The 15,156-nt window shown below is 41.5% G+C and overlaps 1 protein-coding gene and 3 non-coding genes across 5 annotated transcripts in view; 1 reads left to right on the top strand and 3 right to left on the bottom strand.

The window, feature by feature from the left end:
• Positions 1 to 9,918: 9,918 nt before the first annotated feature.
• trnae-cuc (transfer RNA glutamic acid (anticodon CUC)) lies at positions 9,919 to 9,991 on the bottom strand. Its single transcript has one exon. It is a non-coding gene; the product is annotated as a tRNA-Glu (tRNA).
• Positions 9,992 to 10,589: 598 nt separating this feature from the next.
• On the top strand, positions 10,590 to 10,683 carry trnai-uau (transfer RNA isoleucine (anticodon UAU)). Its single transcript has 2 exons — positions 10,590 to 10,627; positions 10,648 to 10,683. It is a non-coding gene; the product is annotated as a tRNA-Ile (tRNA).
• A 149-nt stretch (positions 10,684 to 10,832) lies between these two features.
• ablim1b (actin binding LIM protein 1b) overlaps positions 10,833 to 15,156 on the bottom strand; it is a 94,430-nt gene continuing 90,106 nt past the window's right edge. For both annotated transcript variants that reach the window (XR_010459287.1, XR_010459286.1), the window contains one exon: positions 10,833 to 15,130. The gene's annotated coding sequence lies outside the window, so the exon portion shown is untranslated. The remainder of the gene's footprint in view (positions 15,131 to 15,156) is intronic.
• Positions 10,929 to 11,001, bottom strand: trnae-cuc (transfer RNA glutamic acid (anticodon CUC)). Its single transcript has one exon. It is a non-coding gene; the product is annotated as a tRNA-Glu (tRNA).

Below are 15,156 nucleotides of genomic sequence, written 5' to 3' on the forward strand. Positions count from 1 at the left end.
GTTCAGTGGAAAAGGGATAGTTGTTAACTGGGGTTTAGCGTTCGCACAGGCATAACATTCTTCTTTAGCCACTGATCTGGCCGTATATTGAATCCATTCCAACCATAAGTTGGACTCCCCAAACCCAGTCTCCACTTCTATAACTTCTTTGAGGTCTTTGGTCTGAACTATTCGTACCTTTATACAATACTTCCTCTGTTCAGGAACACAGTCCAAAACGCCAACCCTTACTATACTCCACCTGGTCCCAAATTGAGTGTATGGGTTTACGTAGCCATCCCTTTCAGTGTGAGCTATGACCTGTCCACGATCAATATGGTGATTTACACAAATACTTCCCATAGAGTCCTATGGTTCTAGACTGCCAAGGGGTGAATGACCCCAATTGATCTACACAAAATTCTACTGAGAGATCCTTGCCCAATTCCACCCTCACTTCCTTACTATTTTGTTTCAGTGACCTTCTGAGAATCTTAGGTAACATCCCATTTCCCTCATCTAGCACATGAGTCAAATTATCCTCTTTGGCACTTTCCGGGGGATCATGGTGAATCAGGAATATGGCCCCCACAATAAAACAGCTCAGGACGGTCAGTGCGCACGTGAAGCCCCACCCTCTCCCCGAGAACATATCAACAGCCAGAGGCCAAGCCATCACTTCACTTCTATGAACGCTCACAGCTGGGGAAAGGTCGGGTATAGGGAATCTTCAGAAGGAGTTTGACCCCCGTTCCATATGGGTCACGGTTCCTCTCCTACTCCTGTGATCGTCCGACAGTGTCAGTGTGACTTACCCTCTTACAATATGTGATATGTACCCAGGTAGCTCTTTCGGCTAATCTCACAGCGAAGGCAGTCACCAGTAGTACTTGGAATGGTCCCTCCCACCGAGGCTGCTTCCAGTTTTTTTTCTTTAGTGATTGGATCCAGATCCAGTCTCCTGGTTGAATCTCGTGTGCCACCTCCCTCTGTAGTTCTCCTGCTGGGCATAAAACTTTTGACCATACAGGTTTGGTTAATAAAACAGTTTCTAATTCGTCAAACCAATTAACACATTTTTTTTTTATTAGTTAATTATCCCGTAGGTCACATCCTATTCTAGAACACTATTTACCCATCCCCCTTTTGTTACCTGGCTCTGCCCAGGTAACAACCTTGCCTTATTCTTATACAATGACTTAGATAAGATTTAGTGAATTATCCTTATGTCTGAAATTCCATTTAGGAGTGTCCCTTTCATTTTCCACATGTCCAATTCTCACTTTTGTCTCCACTCAGTAACTTATCTACCCACTATGTTATCTTTGCTCGTCCTGGCCCCCCTTCTAAAGCTTCTCTGTTCTCCAACCTTCAAGGTCTCTGCAGTGCGGGGGAGGGCTCCTCTGTCTGCCTAAAGCTATGTTTCTCATGTTTTCCAAATTTGACCTATATGTCTCACTGTTTGGCTCCATCCAAACCCATGGACCCTCTTTTAGAAAAAAAACACATGTCTATGAGCGGCTTTTCTCCAAATTCCTTAATCAATCTATCTTAATCCTAACAATAATCCTAACTCCTCATAGATGTCCTATATTCCTGTTAAATATAATACTATTTAAAAACTTATAATCTAATAAATGCTAACCATATTAAAAATCCTTCCTACACTAACAAGCCCTCTCCTTGGGGACCCTCAGTATTCTATCTGACAATAACATGGATTTAATGTGTTGCAAAGTGTGGAATAAAACTTTGGTCCTGTAAAACAGAGTAAAGCAGAACAAAGCATTCTTATAACCCATCTGGTCCTCTCAGCTATTCTTATCCAGCACCAGGTGGGCACCATGCCACCCTTCATGACAGGGAGAACAAACATACATGGGTCATCCTCAGTCAGTCTTATCCTCCCCTCAAAGCATGCTTCACCTCAGCCTCTCCAACTGGAGCATCAAGCAAAGGCATCATGCCTGAAGCCTTCACCACATCTGTAACAGACTTCTTAAAACACGGTATGATGCAAGCAGCACATCACATCAATAACAAATAATACAAGAATTAGGGTCAGAAATCCAGTAACCACCATACCAGTATACTTACCAAACCAGTCTCCCAACCAGGTGGACAGTCAGACTCCTCTACCCCCGCCATGGTCCTCATCTCAGCAGATAGTGCATCGAGCCCATTTAAGGCCCTTAGATATACTACCATCTGGACTGGTGTTATTAGGGATATACGTACAACATTGTTCACCGAACATCTTGCAGACTCCCCCCTGACTAGCAAGAAGCATATTCTAAGCAAGTCTATTCTGTATAAGTCAGCCACAAATTGTCCCTACCATCAAAACCAGTCTCCGTGTCTAATTGATCAATAGCTGAATAGTCTAACATTAATTACCTGAATGGGATTTTTAGCACAGTGGTGGCAGGTTCGGTCCAGGGGTGGTAGAGGAGTGTGTCTGGCCCCCTGGCTCGTCTGAGACCTGTGTTTTTGGCAGTACCTTAATAGAAAACACACCCACCGTGTCTGTCCCGGTCCTTTGTAGTCCGGGGGTGTAAGTGCCTGCATCAGAGAGCTTAATAGTTTTGATGGTTAGTAGGATTTCATCACCTTTACAAAGTTCAACAGTACTCCCAGGTTTCCCCCATATCATGGGAAACCTATCCACCTTTGTGGGATTCCCTATGCCATAAAGATATCCTCTTCTCCAGTCCCAGAACTGTCCCAAGTTGGTTATCATGTAATCCCCATACGGACACCCTCCCCCATTACACAGGTAATGTCCCCCGTCTTTTGACACTCCTGTACACGGGTGTTAAAATCAAATAAAAATACCTCAATTCCTTCCCTGCCCTGTTGGCTCAAAATATGTTATCTTCCCCTATTTATTCTCAATGATGAATATGACTTTCTCTCTGTTACAATACCAACTCCCTAATAGCCCATTCAAAAAACTTCACAGCTAATGTTATAAGACAGAATCCTGAACCACTTTCTCATTTGCGGTTCAAACAGTAATTCTAAACCCTCAACCAAAACTGCTTCATTTCTAATGAATTTACCTTAAAACTAGTAACTCAATATGACCCCATTCACTATACAAATGACTCTCCCCTGAGGCTGATCAGACCTCAGAAGCCAGTCATGATAAGGTCAAAAGGCCATACCATATTAGACATAAAGATCCCTTTATCCTTACAATAGAAATAGTCACCTGTATGATTCAAACCCCCAAAAAAACATCTCATAAGGTTCCATATGTGAGCGTGCCTCTTTAAAATCTCCTTGCACTAAAACAAATCGTTCTAACAGTTGTTTTATATATATATAATTTGCAGACCTTTTTCAATTTGGTCGTTTAAAGCTGCACTCTCCCCCAAAATTATAATCCCAGGAGGCCTCTAAAAGTGAGCCACCACATCCCTAACTATCATTCACTAATGCTACCTCGAATCAGAAACTCAATAAGTGAACTATAACTAAAACCTAATGATAATTCCCCTTTGACTCAAATCAATAATCATAAGTTTTAAACATCGTCTACGGATATGTTTACTCAAATGACCATGCTACCTTTAGATACAATTCACCCGATAACATTATTATCCAATGCATTACTTTTTCTCTCTGCCGCAATGTCGTACATTTCACAGTGTAAGGAATCCGTAATTTAATCCCCGATATTTAATAAATATGCATTTTCATTCCCTCATGGCTCCTTTAATTTACTTACTTATGGGTAATTTTCATCCGTTCCGGAACAAAGAGTTCTACCTAAACCCGCCAGAACACACTGTTCAACTAAGTTAAATCAAACCCAAAAATTGACTATAACCAATAAACAAATAAACAAAACACTTTTATCTCAACTTCTGAAAGGTTACTCGAAGCCTCGATACACACACTAATAGCCATACAGTTTGCTCCGTTATTCCCAGTCTCTGGTGACAAAAGTGTCGCGCTAGTGACGTCATCATCAAGCGCTCAACCTGCCAATTCGTAGCGACTTCAAATGGATTGTAAATAATTCTTGTTCGATTAACCAAACCTAATTTATCACATCTGTTCTAATCCTGAATTATAATTTACCACCCCAACCAACATCTCTAAATTCGCCAATTTTATAAAAGCTTTTCGATGGACATAAACCATAATTGTCTCTTTGTTATCATTTAGAATCCATTTTGCTCTAAATACCTGTCTCGTCTTTGACTTAGTATTTTAATTACAACTCTATTCCCAATACGTTATTCACTTGTCTAATTACAACTCAGACCAGCATTAGTGAGTGCTCGCCTTAAAAATGCCTTGTCTCTGGGAACAGGGAAATCACCTTAACCCAAACATTTACTCCTACAATGACACCCAATAATTCTTATGATCCCTTCACGTCGTTCGTTTTAAATTTACATTTACATTTACATTTAAGTCATTTAGCAGACGCTCTTATCCAGAGCGACTTACAAATTGGTGCTTTCACCTTATGACATCCAGTGGAACAGCCACTTTACAATAGTGCATCTAGGTCTTTTAAGGGGGGGAGAAAGATTACTTTATCCTATCCTAGGTATTCCTTAAAGAGGTGGGGTTTCAGGTGTCTCCGGAAGGTGGTGATTGACTCCGCTGTCCTGGCGTCGTGAGGGAGTTTGTTCCACCATTGGGGGGCCAGAGCAGCGAACAGTTTTGACTGGGCTGAGCGGGAACTGTACTTCCTCAGTGGTAGGGAGGCGAGCAGGCCAGAGGTGGATGAACGCAGTGCCCTTGTTTGGGTGTAGGGCCTGATCAGAGCCTGGAGGTAGTGAGGTGCCGTTCCCCTCACAGCTCCGTAGGCAAGCACCATGGTCTTGTAAATCTCTTGATGTATCATGTAACTTATTTTTCTCTCTTCGAATTGTCGTCCCACAATATTTTTTCCACTGTCATACACTCAAACCACTGTGATTACCGTGCACTGTCCCTTTAAGATAAGACTTTTCATTTGTTCCCCACAACGAGAACGGAAATCAGATCATTTTTAGAATACGTTACTTTTTGTTCAAATTCACTGGTGTTACCTTAACCAAAAATCAATAATCAGAAAAACAATCACAACTTCTTACGATTCAACTATTCTTACCTAATTTATAGTCCAAAGCGTTGCACTATATAGCCCCATTGAGTGTCTAGCAATTCCGTTGCTGGCCATAGCCACAAATCTGCCTGCCTTTGTAAAATATATATTCCCTATTCAGATTGAGTTCCCCCCATTTAACTTTAGGTAACTCTCTCTTCTATGATACATCTATTTAATTACGACTCCTATCTCAATACATTATTCCACCAGATCATTTTGGGCGAAATAGCGTTTTACATCGAAATTGTTTTGTCGTTATTTTTAATGACTTCTTTTATCAATTCTATCTGGAACACATAATATCCGTTCAGTTATATATTTTGCAAACACTGGCGACCGTATTTTTCAGGCAAAACATGCAAGTAGGTCGATTACGATCTAAAATCAATTTTAGTTAAACGGGAACCGACTGCCGCGCTCACCACTCCCCTACCAGTACAATGGAATTGACTGAGACTCTCCGCAAATATACCCATTTTCACAGTTATCTGTATTTGTTACTCCGACATCTAGACAACAGAAAATAGCCCAAATTTAAACGCCCATATCTCTTTTATTGGAATCCTCATCTACTAAAGTCTGACATTAAGTCTCACCCATATACAATACATTACTGTTCCTTTAGGACCTTTACTAAGATTGTCGCTCCAAATCAGCCTACTTGTAGGGTTGACCGAAGACAAATAGACCGAGTCTCAAGAGTCTCCGTCCACTCGTAGTTCAATCTGATATTAGTTTTCACCCGTATATAGCGATCACTACAGTAATATACAGTAATCCCTATTCCTATGGGACTTTGAACTAAAATATCGCCCCAAATATAGCTTAATCTGTAGAGTTGATTGAAAATGACCAACGGAAAAGCAACTCAGTTGTTCCCCATAATCTACAAGATCTATATATCTATGGGGTCACTTGTTCCGTCTTTCCGCTGGATACATTGTTCAATCTGACATTTAACTCACCCACACGATCACTTTTCACTATCAAGAACACTGACTACTAAAAACCGGGAAAGACCCCCCCATACATACATCGCTCGATCTCCCGTCAGTTCTGGGGCTTCTTTCGAGGCATTTCTCCCCATTCTTAATCCTTACCGTTACTAGTAGCCATGGTCTTTAAACACTTATCTATGCCCTTCTATATAATTTTAATTATTTGTAATTTATTAAATTTTTAAAATTTTTAATTTTAAATTCTATGTGCGTGCAGTTCTATAAATTTGTAATTTACCGTTACTTAGTTACTTCTAGTTACTATTCTGTCTGACTACGTGTGTCCCTTTAAAAATAATCAGTATGTATTTTCCATCCTGTGAACCGCGTCCATAGAAGACTTTTGATCGGACATCATTTCCCCCATAGGATATTCCTTCTGGGACAACGTTAAATGTCTCAAATCTCACTTCTCTAGACTAAGTTGACCTCTCCTGTGAACCACGTCTATAGAAGACTTTTGATCGGACATTCAAATTTCACCCGTAGGATATTCCTTTTGGGACTTTCAACGTAAAATGTCTCAAATCTCACTACTATAGACTAATCACGTATCATTTGATATTAATTTCTTTCAGCATTGTACAGGTTCATTTATTCTGTTCGCCTAGAATTACCCTGCCTTCTCACCAAGCCTAATTTATCCTCACCTGTTTTAACATATCTATCTGCTACTTTCCACAGTCAGTTTCCCATATACAGATAGACTATTAGGTAAAAACTTTATTTAGGTATGTTTATTGAAGTATTGGCCATCCTATTTGTACGGAACAAGCGTCCTAATTCTCCAATGCGTACTATATCACTCCTTAATAATCCTTGGCTTGCAAAACCAGGCCGTATTAAGCTCTAGTTTATTTGTTGGTAGCGCACCTTACCTCAGGTCAATTTCGGACCTGCTTCCATTTTATCGATATCCTGGTTAATACCCCCGGTAGAAACCCATTTTATTTGTTCGGAATATTCAAGCACCTATTATTGATCAAATTCAACTCCTTCATAACATTTTAATCAATAAATATCCTAAATAATCCCTCCCAAATTCGAGAATAAAGGCTACTTTACCTGCTGCCGACTGGGATAAGCATTGTTCGTTTGAATCTAGTCACCCTCTCTGTCGTCTGTGATAATACGCAGGCCTGTTTCAATTTTTACCTCAATTCAGAGGTCAGGTCTTTAGTAAAACGAGTCAAAACTCGTCCGTGCACGATTTGCCAGCGTACTACCTACAGGCACAGAGAAGGATATTTTAGATCCGGCTCAAAGGACCAAATTGATAGAGGAATTTTAGATTCCTCTATGCTTTAATTTCCAAAACCAATTAGCACTCATTTCTAAATTCATTAATGAATTGTAAGTTCATTAATTATGCATGAAATAGATTGAGACCAGTCTTAAAAGCCAGGTAAGAGCGTTTAATTCCAGAGAGTACTCACCCAAAATACAAAGAACATTACATTTTAAAGAAAGAAGACATAAAATGACGTCATCAGTTTCACACCCTCTCCCAGCCTTACAATGGCGTAGTATTCGGTCCTGGAGATAGTTTCACTCCCCTCATAAACTACATTCCAACCTGTCTAAAGGATATACTTCTCTCCACTAATGGAATCCAACCAACACATTCTTATCTGTTTGAAAAACTATCTTATCCCTCCTTCTTAAACTTTCCCAGGAGACACAGACACAATTCATTTCTGCTTACATTTTCAGTAACAGTTCAACTAAAAACCCATACTTTTCAAATCATAACATAATAGTATTAGCATAAATGGTTCTAATCATTAATGTATACATAATTGATCATCTAAACTATATTTTCCTCTAACACGCAGTCGGTTAGCGCGTGTTACTTATACAGCAGTATGAAACGAAGCAAAGCTTCGAGCTTCGAAGCTTTTATTCAATACACTTAGGAGGACGTTTCATAATTAGTTGGTATGTCATTGAAATAACAGGTCAGAGTGCAGGCACAGCTAGCATTCAAATCCATAGTCTTCTGTATCACCAGCTATGCCTGACACATCAGCAATGCAGGGTGGCAAGCCTGCTAGAAAGTCCAGGTGAATGGCTGTTTGCAAAGTGAGTTGGTGCTCCGGCCCAGACAAGAATCACCCAATTTGTGGTATTGACCCTACGATTCTGAGATTAAGAGGCTCATGCTCAAATGTCTGAGCTTGCCAGGCAGATCAATTGAGGTACTGACTTGGACCAAATATTGTACAGATATGTTGGTGCAAAATATGGTGGTCAGTAATAGTGCTCTGCATAGCTCCTGTGGCGCAGTCGGTTAGGGCGTGGTACTTATAGAGCAGTATGCAACGAAGCAATGCCGAGGTTGTGAGTTCGAGCCACACCAGGAGCAAGTGCTTTTCTTGAACCCTCTGCCTTTATATATCTTGTCCAGAAGAATAGCATTTATTCAATCTATTTCATAAGTAATCGGTATGTCATTGAGATAACAGGTCAGAGTGCAGGGACAGCTACCATTCAAATGTATAGTCTTCTGCATTACCAGCAATGCCTGACACATCAGCAATTTTATTTATTTTTTATTTCACCTTTATTTAACCAGGTAAGCAAGTTGAGAACAAGTTCTCATTTACAATTGCGACCTGGCCAAGATAAAGCAAAGCAGTTCGACACATACAACGACGCAGAGTTAGACATGGAGTAAAACAAACATACAGTCAATAATACAGTTAAAAAAACAAGTCTATATACAATGTGAGCAAATTAGGTGAGAAGGGAGGTAAAGGCAAAAAAGGCCATGGTGGCAAAGTAAATACAATTTAGCAAGTAAAACACTGGAATGGTAGTTTTGCAATGGAAGAATGTGCAAAGTAGAAATAAAAATAATGGGGTGCAAAGGAGCAAACTAAATAAATAAATTAAATACAGTTGGGAAAGAGGTAGTTGTTTGGGCTAAATTATAGGTGGGCTATGTACAGGTGCAGTAATCTGTAAGATGCTCTGACAATTGGTGCTTAAAGCTAGTGAGGGAGATAAGTGTTTCCAATTTAAGAGATTTGTGTAGTTCGTTCCAGTCATTGGCAGCAGAGAACTGGAAGGAGAGGCGGCCAAAGAAAGAATTGGTTTTGGGGGTGACTAGAGAGATATACCTGTTGGAGCGTGTGCTACAGGTGGGAAATGCTATGGTGACCAGCGAGCTGAGATAAGGGGGGACTTTACCTAGCAGGGTCTTGTAGATGACATGGAGCCAGTGGGTTTGGCGACGAGTATGAAGCGAGGGCCAGCCAACGAGAGCGTACAGGTCGCAATGGTGGGTAGTATATGGGGCTTTGGTGACAAACGGATTGCACTGTGATAGACTGCATCCAATTTGTTGAGTAGGGTATTGGAGGCTATTTTGTAAATGACATTGCCAAAGTCGAGGATTGGTAGGATGGTCAATTTTACAAGGGTATGTTTGGCAGCATGAGTGAAGGATGCTTTGTTGCGAAATAGGAAGCCAATTCTAGATTTAACTTTGGATTGGAGATGTTTGATATGGGTCTGGAAGGAGAGTTTACAGTCTAACCAGACACCTAAGTATTTGTAGTTGTCCACGTATTCTAAGTCAGAGCCGTCCAGAGTAGTGATGTTGGACAGGCGGGTAGGTGCAGGTAGCGATCGGTTGAAGAGCATGCATTTAGTTTTACTTGTATTTAAGAGCAATTGGAGGCCACGGAAGGAGAGTTGTATGGCATTGAAGCTTGCCTGGAGGGTTGTTAACTTGGACTTGGACTTGTGACTTGGAGCAATGCAGCCTGCTCGAAAATCCAAGCGGTTGGCGAAGTGATTTGGTACTTCGGGAGAGAAAATAATCACCCAACATGGGGCTCGAACCCACAACCCTGAGATTGAGAGTCTCATGCTCTACCGACTGAGCTAGACAGGTACCTCAATGGTAATCTTGTATTGGTCCGAATATCGTACAGCTCCGTTTGTGGAAAATGTAGTGATCAGTGAGAGTGTTGTTAGTGGATACTGTGGTGCAATCATTTATCGTATTGTGCTTATACAGTAATATACAGCAAAGTGATGACAAGGTTGTGAGTTCAAGCCCCACCAGGAGCAAGTATTCTTCTTGAACCCTGTCTATTTCTTGTCCAGAAAATGAGCTTTTATTCAATACACTTAGGAGGACGTTTCATAATTAATTGGTATGTCATTGAAATAACAGGTCAGAGTGCAGGCACAGCTAGGATTCAAATCCATAGTCTTCTGTATCACCAGCTATGCCTGACACATCAGCAATGCAGGGTGGCAAGCCTGCTAGAAAGTCCAGGTGAATGGCTGTTTGCAAAGTGAGTTGGTGCTCCGGCCCAGACAAGAATCTCCCCATTTGTGGTATCGACCCTACGATTCTGAGATTAAGAGGCTCATGCTCAAATGTCTGAGCTTGCCAGGCAGATCAATTGAGGTACTGACTTGGACCGAATATCGTACAGATATGTTGGTGCAAAATATGGTGGTCAGTAAGAGTGCTCTGCATAGCTCCTGTGGCGCAGTCGGTTAGCGCGTGGTACTTATACCGCAGTATGCAACGAAGCAATGCCGAGGTTGTGAGTTCGAGCCTCACCAGGAGCAAGTGCTTTTCTTGAACCCTCTGCCTTTATATATCTTGTCCAGAAAAATAGCATTTATTCAATCTATTTCATAAGTAATCGGTATGTCATTGAGATAACAGGTCAGAGTGCAGGGACAGCTACCATTCAAATGTATAGTCTTCTGCATTACCAGCAATGCCTGACACATCAGCAATGCAGCCTGCTCGAAAATCCAAGCGGTTGGCTGTTCGTGAAGTTAGTTGGTACTTCGGGAGAGAAAATAATCACCCAACATGGGGCTCGAACCCACAACCCTGAGATTGAGAGTCTCATGCTCTACCGACTGAGCTAGCCAGGTACCTCAATGGTAATCTTGTATTGGTCCGAATATCGTACAGCTCCGTTTGTGGAAAATGTAGTGATCAGTGAGAGTGTTGTTAGTGGATACTGTGGTGCAATCGGTTATCGTATTGTGCTTATACAGTAATATACAGCAAATTGATGACAAGGTTGTGAGTTCAAGCACCACCAGGAGCAAGTATTCTTCTTGAACCCTGTCTATTTCTTGTCCAGAAAATGAGCTTTCATTCAATACAATTAGGAGGACGTTTCATAATAAATTGGTATGTCATTGAGATAACAGGTCAGAGTGCAGGCACAGCTAGGATTCAAATCCTAGTTGTCATACCATAAAAGTGATCGATCAGTTCAAAATTGCATTTACCACTATGTAATCCTTATGATCCTTTACCAATATAAATTAATATAATTTGGTTACTTACATCAAACAGGTGTCTCACAAAACTAAATTTGGATTACTCCAATGTGCAGAACTTTAGTTTTTCACAACAGGTGTCTGCCTACCTTTTTTAGTTGACCTGTCAGGATTTGTGAGACACACCATCCGACGACAGTACTGGCCAATCGGCTGGCACACCAATGTCCAGCGATGTCCTTTACGTCGGGGTCACCATGTTAGATTTGCGTCAATTCGAATCTGGTATCAGGATAAATATGACAATGAGTCACCGATTGTATACTATGTATTTTTTATTAGCTAAGCAATAAGTGGTACATGCAACTTTGGTATATACAGGCTCTCTGTAATACCACGCAGGGCAGAACAGAGAACTGACAAGATGTATGTAAACAGTATTCTTTATACTGTGATAGACATAGTTCCAACCCGTCTGTTGGCCTATCACAGTAGAGACTGGGCATGGTTTAGACTCTCCCAGCCAATTATTGATTGTTGTCGTACGAGCTGGTATCAGCCCCCGGGCGCTCCAGTTGATAGATGTAACTTGCTGTGAAGAATATCTATGCGCTCATGCTCGATACCGTTATCTCGCACCTGGCTCCTGTTATCTAACAAAAGACCGCTTGTTCTCGAAACACCCCGCTCTGAATGTGCCACCCCCCAACTCATTGAACAGTTCCTGTCTTCATGCTACTCTGTATTTTTCCATCATTCAAGTCAGCTATGTTGCATAACACATACATACATCCACACAAGCCAACAGCAGATAATATTCAATCACATATATGGTAACAGGCTATAGTGCATAACACAGAAACCTCATAATCCCCCTTTTTACACCCCTATGGGGTGTAACCATACCATCCGATATACTAGGTTGGTGATGAACCCAAGAACTTTAAACCTTTATTTTGCGAATATATGAAGTGTCAGTCATTATCCTTTATTTCAGCGGTCCCAACATAGTAATATGTTAATAGCATTTCATGAAAATAATAAAAAGTTTATTATTAATAAAACATTATTTATTTTTTACAGAAAAAACAGAAAAGAAAAATCAACCAAGAAAAATAGAAATAAAAAATCAACAAATTATACATGCTTTTATCTCCCCCTTTTTACACCCATAAAGGGTGTCACATCAAAAACAGGATAAAACGTTATTGTTTATTTACATGTAAGATATAGGATAACTTTGGTCATGGAAAACAGAGTAAAGCAGAGCAAAGCATTATTATAAACCATCTGGTCCTCTCAGCTACTCCTATCCTGTATCAGGTGGGCTCCTTGCCACCCAGGGACTCTAAACCTTCACATAAGAGAGGACAAGTTATATCGTACACGTTATGTATTTAAGAAGTTATCATTCCACGACCTCACCCACAGCAAAACAGGGGTCATCCTCAGTCAGCCCTATCCTCCCCTGAAAGCTTGATTCAGTATCAGCATCTCCAACTGGAGCATCAAGCAAAGGCATCATGCCTGAAGCCTTCACCACATCTGTAACAGACTTCTTAAAACACGGTATGATGCAAGCAGCACAACACATCAATAACAAAAATACAAGAATTAGGGTCAGAAATCCAGTAACCACCATACCAGTGTACTTACCAAACCAGGCTCCCAACCAAGAGAACAGTCCAGACTCCTCCACCCCCGCCATGGTTCTCATCTCAGCAGATAGTGCATCAAGCCCACTAAGGGCCTTAGATATTCTACCATCTGGACTGGTGTTATTAGGAATATACGTGCAACATTGTTCACCGAACATCTTACAGACACCCCCCTGACTGGCAAGAAGCATATGCAAAGCAAGTCTATTCTGTCTGGAAACTCTAGATGTAGCCTCCAACTGTTCTGACATACCAGTGAGTGCATCACGAGAGTAATTCTCAAAACGCTGTTGATTATATTAGATATAATTAATCCATGCAGTCTGTCTTGCATCCACTATGGCTGGGCCTATAATAGGTAGTAAGTGCCAGAGTCAGTCATTCCTACCCAATGCCTGAAATTCATGAGGAACCCCAACAGGCACCCCCAACAGATTAGTGTGTATGTCAAAATCAAATCAAATCAAATTTATTTGTCACATACACATGGTTAGCAGATGTTAATGCGAGTGTAGCGAAATGCTTGTGCTTCTAGTTCCGACAATGCAGTAATAACCAACAAGTAATCTAACTAACAATTCCAAAACTACTGTCTTATACACAGTGTAAGGGGATAAAGAATATGTACATAAAGATATATGAATGAGTGATGGTACAGAGCAGCATAGGCAAGATACAGTAGATGGTATCGAGTACAGTATATACATATGAGATGAGTATGTAAACAAAGTGGCATAGTTAAAGTGGCTAGTGATACATGTATTACATAAGGATGCAGTAGATGATATAGAGTACAGTATATACGTATACATATGAGATGAATAATGTAGGGTATGTAAACATTATATTAGGTAGCATTGTTTAAAGTGGCTAGTGATATATTTACATCATTTCCCATCAATTCCCATTATTAAAGTGGCTGGAGTTGGGTCAGTGTCAATGTCAGTGTGTTGGCAGCAGCCACTCAATGTTAGTGGTGGCTGTTTAACAGTCTGATGGCCTTGAGATAGAAGCTGTTTTTCAGTCTCTCGGTCCCAGCTTTGATGCACCTGTACTGACCTCGCCTTCTGGATGATAGCGGGGTGAACAGGCAGTGGCTCGGGTGGTTGTTGTCCTTGATGATCTTTATGGCCTTCCTGTAACATCGGGTGGTGTAGGTGTCCTGGAGGGCAGGTGGTTTGCCCCCGGTGATGCGTTGTGCAGACCTCACTACCCTCTGGAGAGCCTTACGGTTGTGGGCGGAGCAGTTGCCGTTACCATAATTAAAACTTATCCTAGCTAATTTTCACACCACGTTCATCAGAGAAAATATAATGACACTATAATGTACATTTCACTGCCTTTTTGGATTAAATTACCTTAATATCAGTGTTACAAATTATCCTAGATTCTCCATCCAAATGGCTTTCCAATGAGCTTTTGGTGACAAGCTGAATTTCTTCAGCCTCCTGAGGTTGAAGAGGTGCTGCTGCGCCTTCTTCACGATGCTGTCTGTGTGAGTGGACCAATTCAGTTTGTCTGTGATGTGTATGCCGAGGAACTTAAAACTTACTACCCTCTCCACTACTGATCCATCGATGTGGATAGGGGGGTGTTCCCTCTGCTGTTTCCTGAAGTCCACAATCATCTCCTTAGTTTTGTTGACGTTGAGTGTGAGGTTATTTTCCTGACACCACACTCCGAGGGCCCTCACCTCCTCCCTGTAGGACGTCTCGTCGTTGTTGGTAATCAAGCCTACCACTGTTGTGTCGTCTGCAAACTTGATGATTGAGTTGGAGGCGTGCGTGGCCACGCAGTCGTCGGTGAACAGGGAGTACAGGAGAGGGCTCAGAACGCACCCTTGTGGGGCCCCAGTGTTGAGGATCAGCGGGGTGGAGATGTTGTTGCCTACCCTCACCACCTGGGGGCGGCCCGTAAGGAAGTCCAGTACCCAGTTGCACATTGCGGGGTCGAGACCCATGCTCTCGAGCTTGATGACGAGCTTGGAGGGTACTATGGTGTTGAATGCCGAGCTGTAGTCAATGAACAGCATTCTCACATATATGTCAACTGCATCTTCCGTCCATGGAGCACTACATCTATGTCTCCCATGGGATGTAATGTTTTCAGGCCCCCTGGATACAGAACCCAACAGCTGTTC

Source organism: Oncorhynchus nerka, linkage group LG16 (genome assembly GCF_034236695.1).
Source record: "Oncorhynchus nerka isolate Pitt River linkage group LG16, Oner_Uvic_2.0, whole genome shotgun sequence".
NCBI classification, from domain to species: Eukaryota; Metazoa; Chordata; class Actinopteri; order Salmoniformes; family Salmonidae; genus Oncorhynchus; species Oncorhynchus nerka.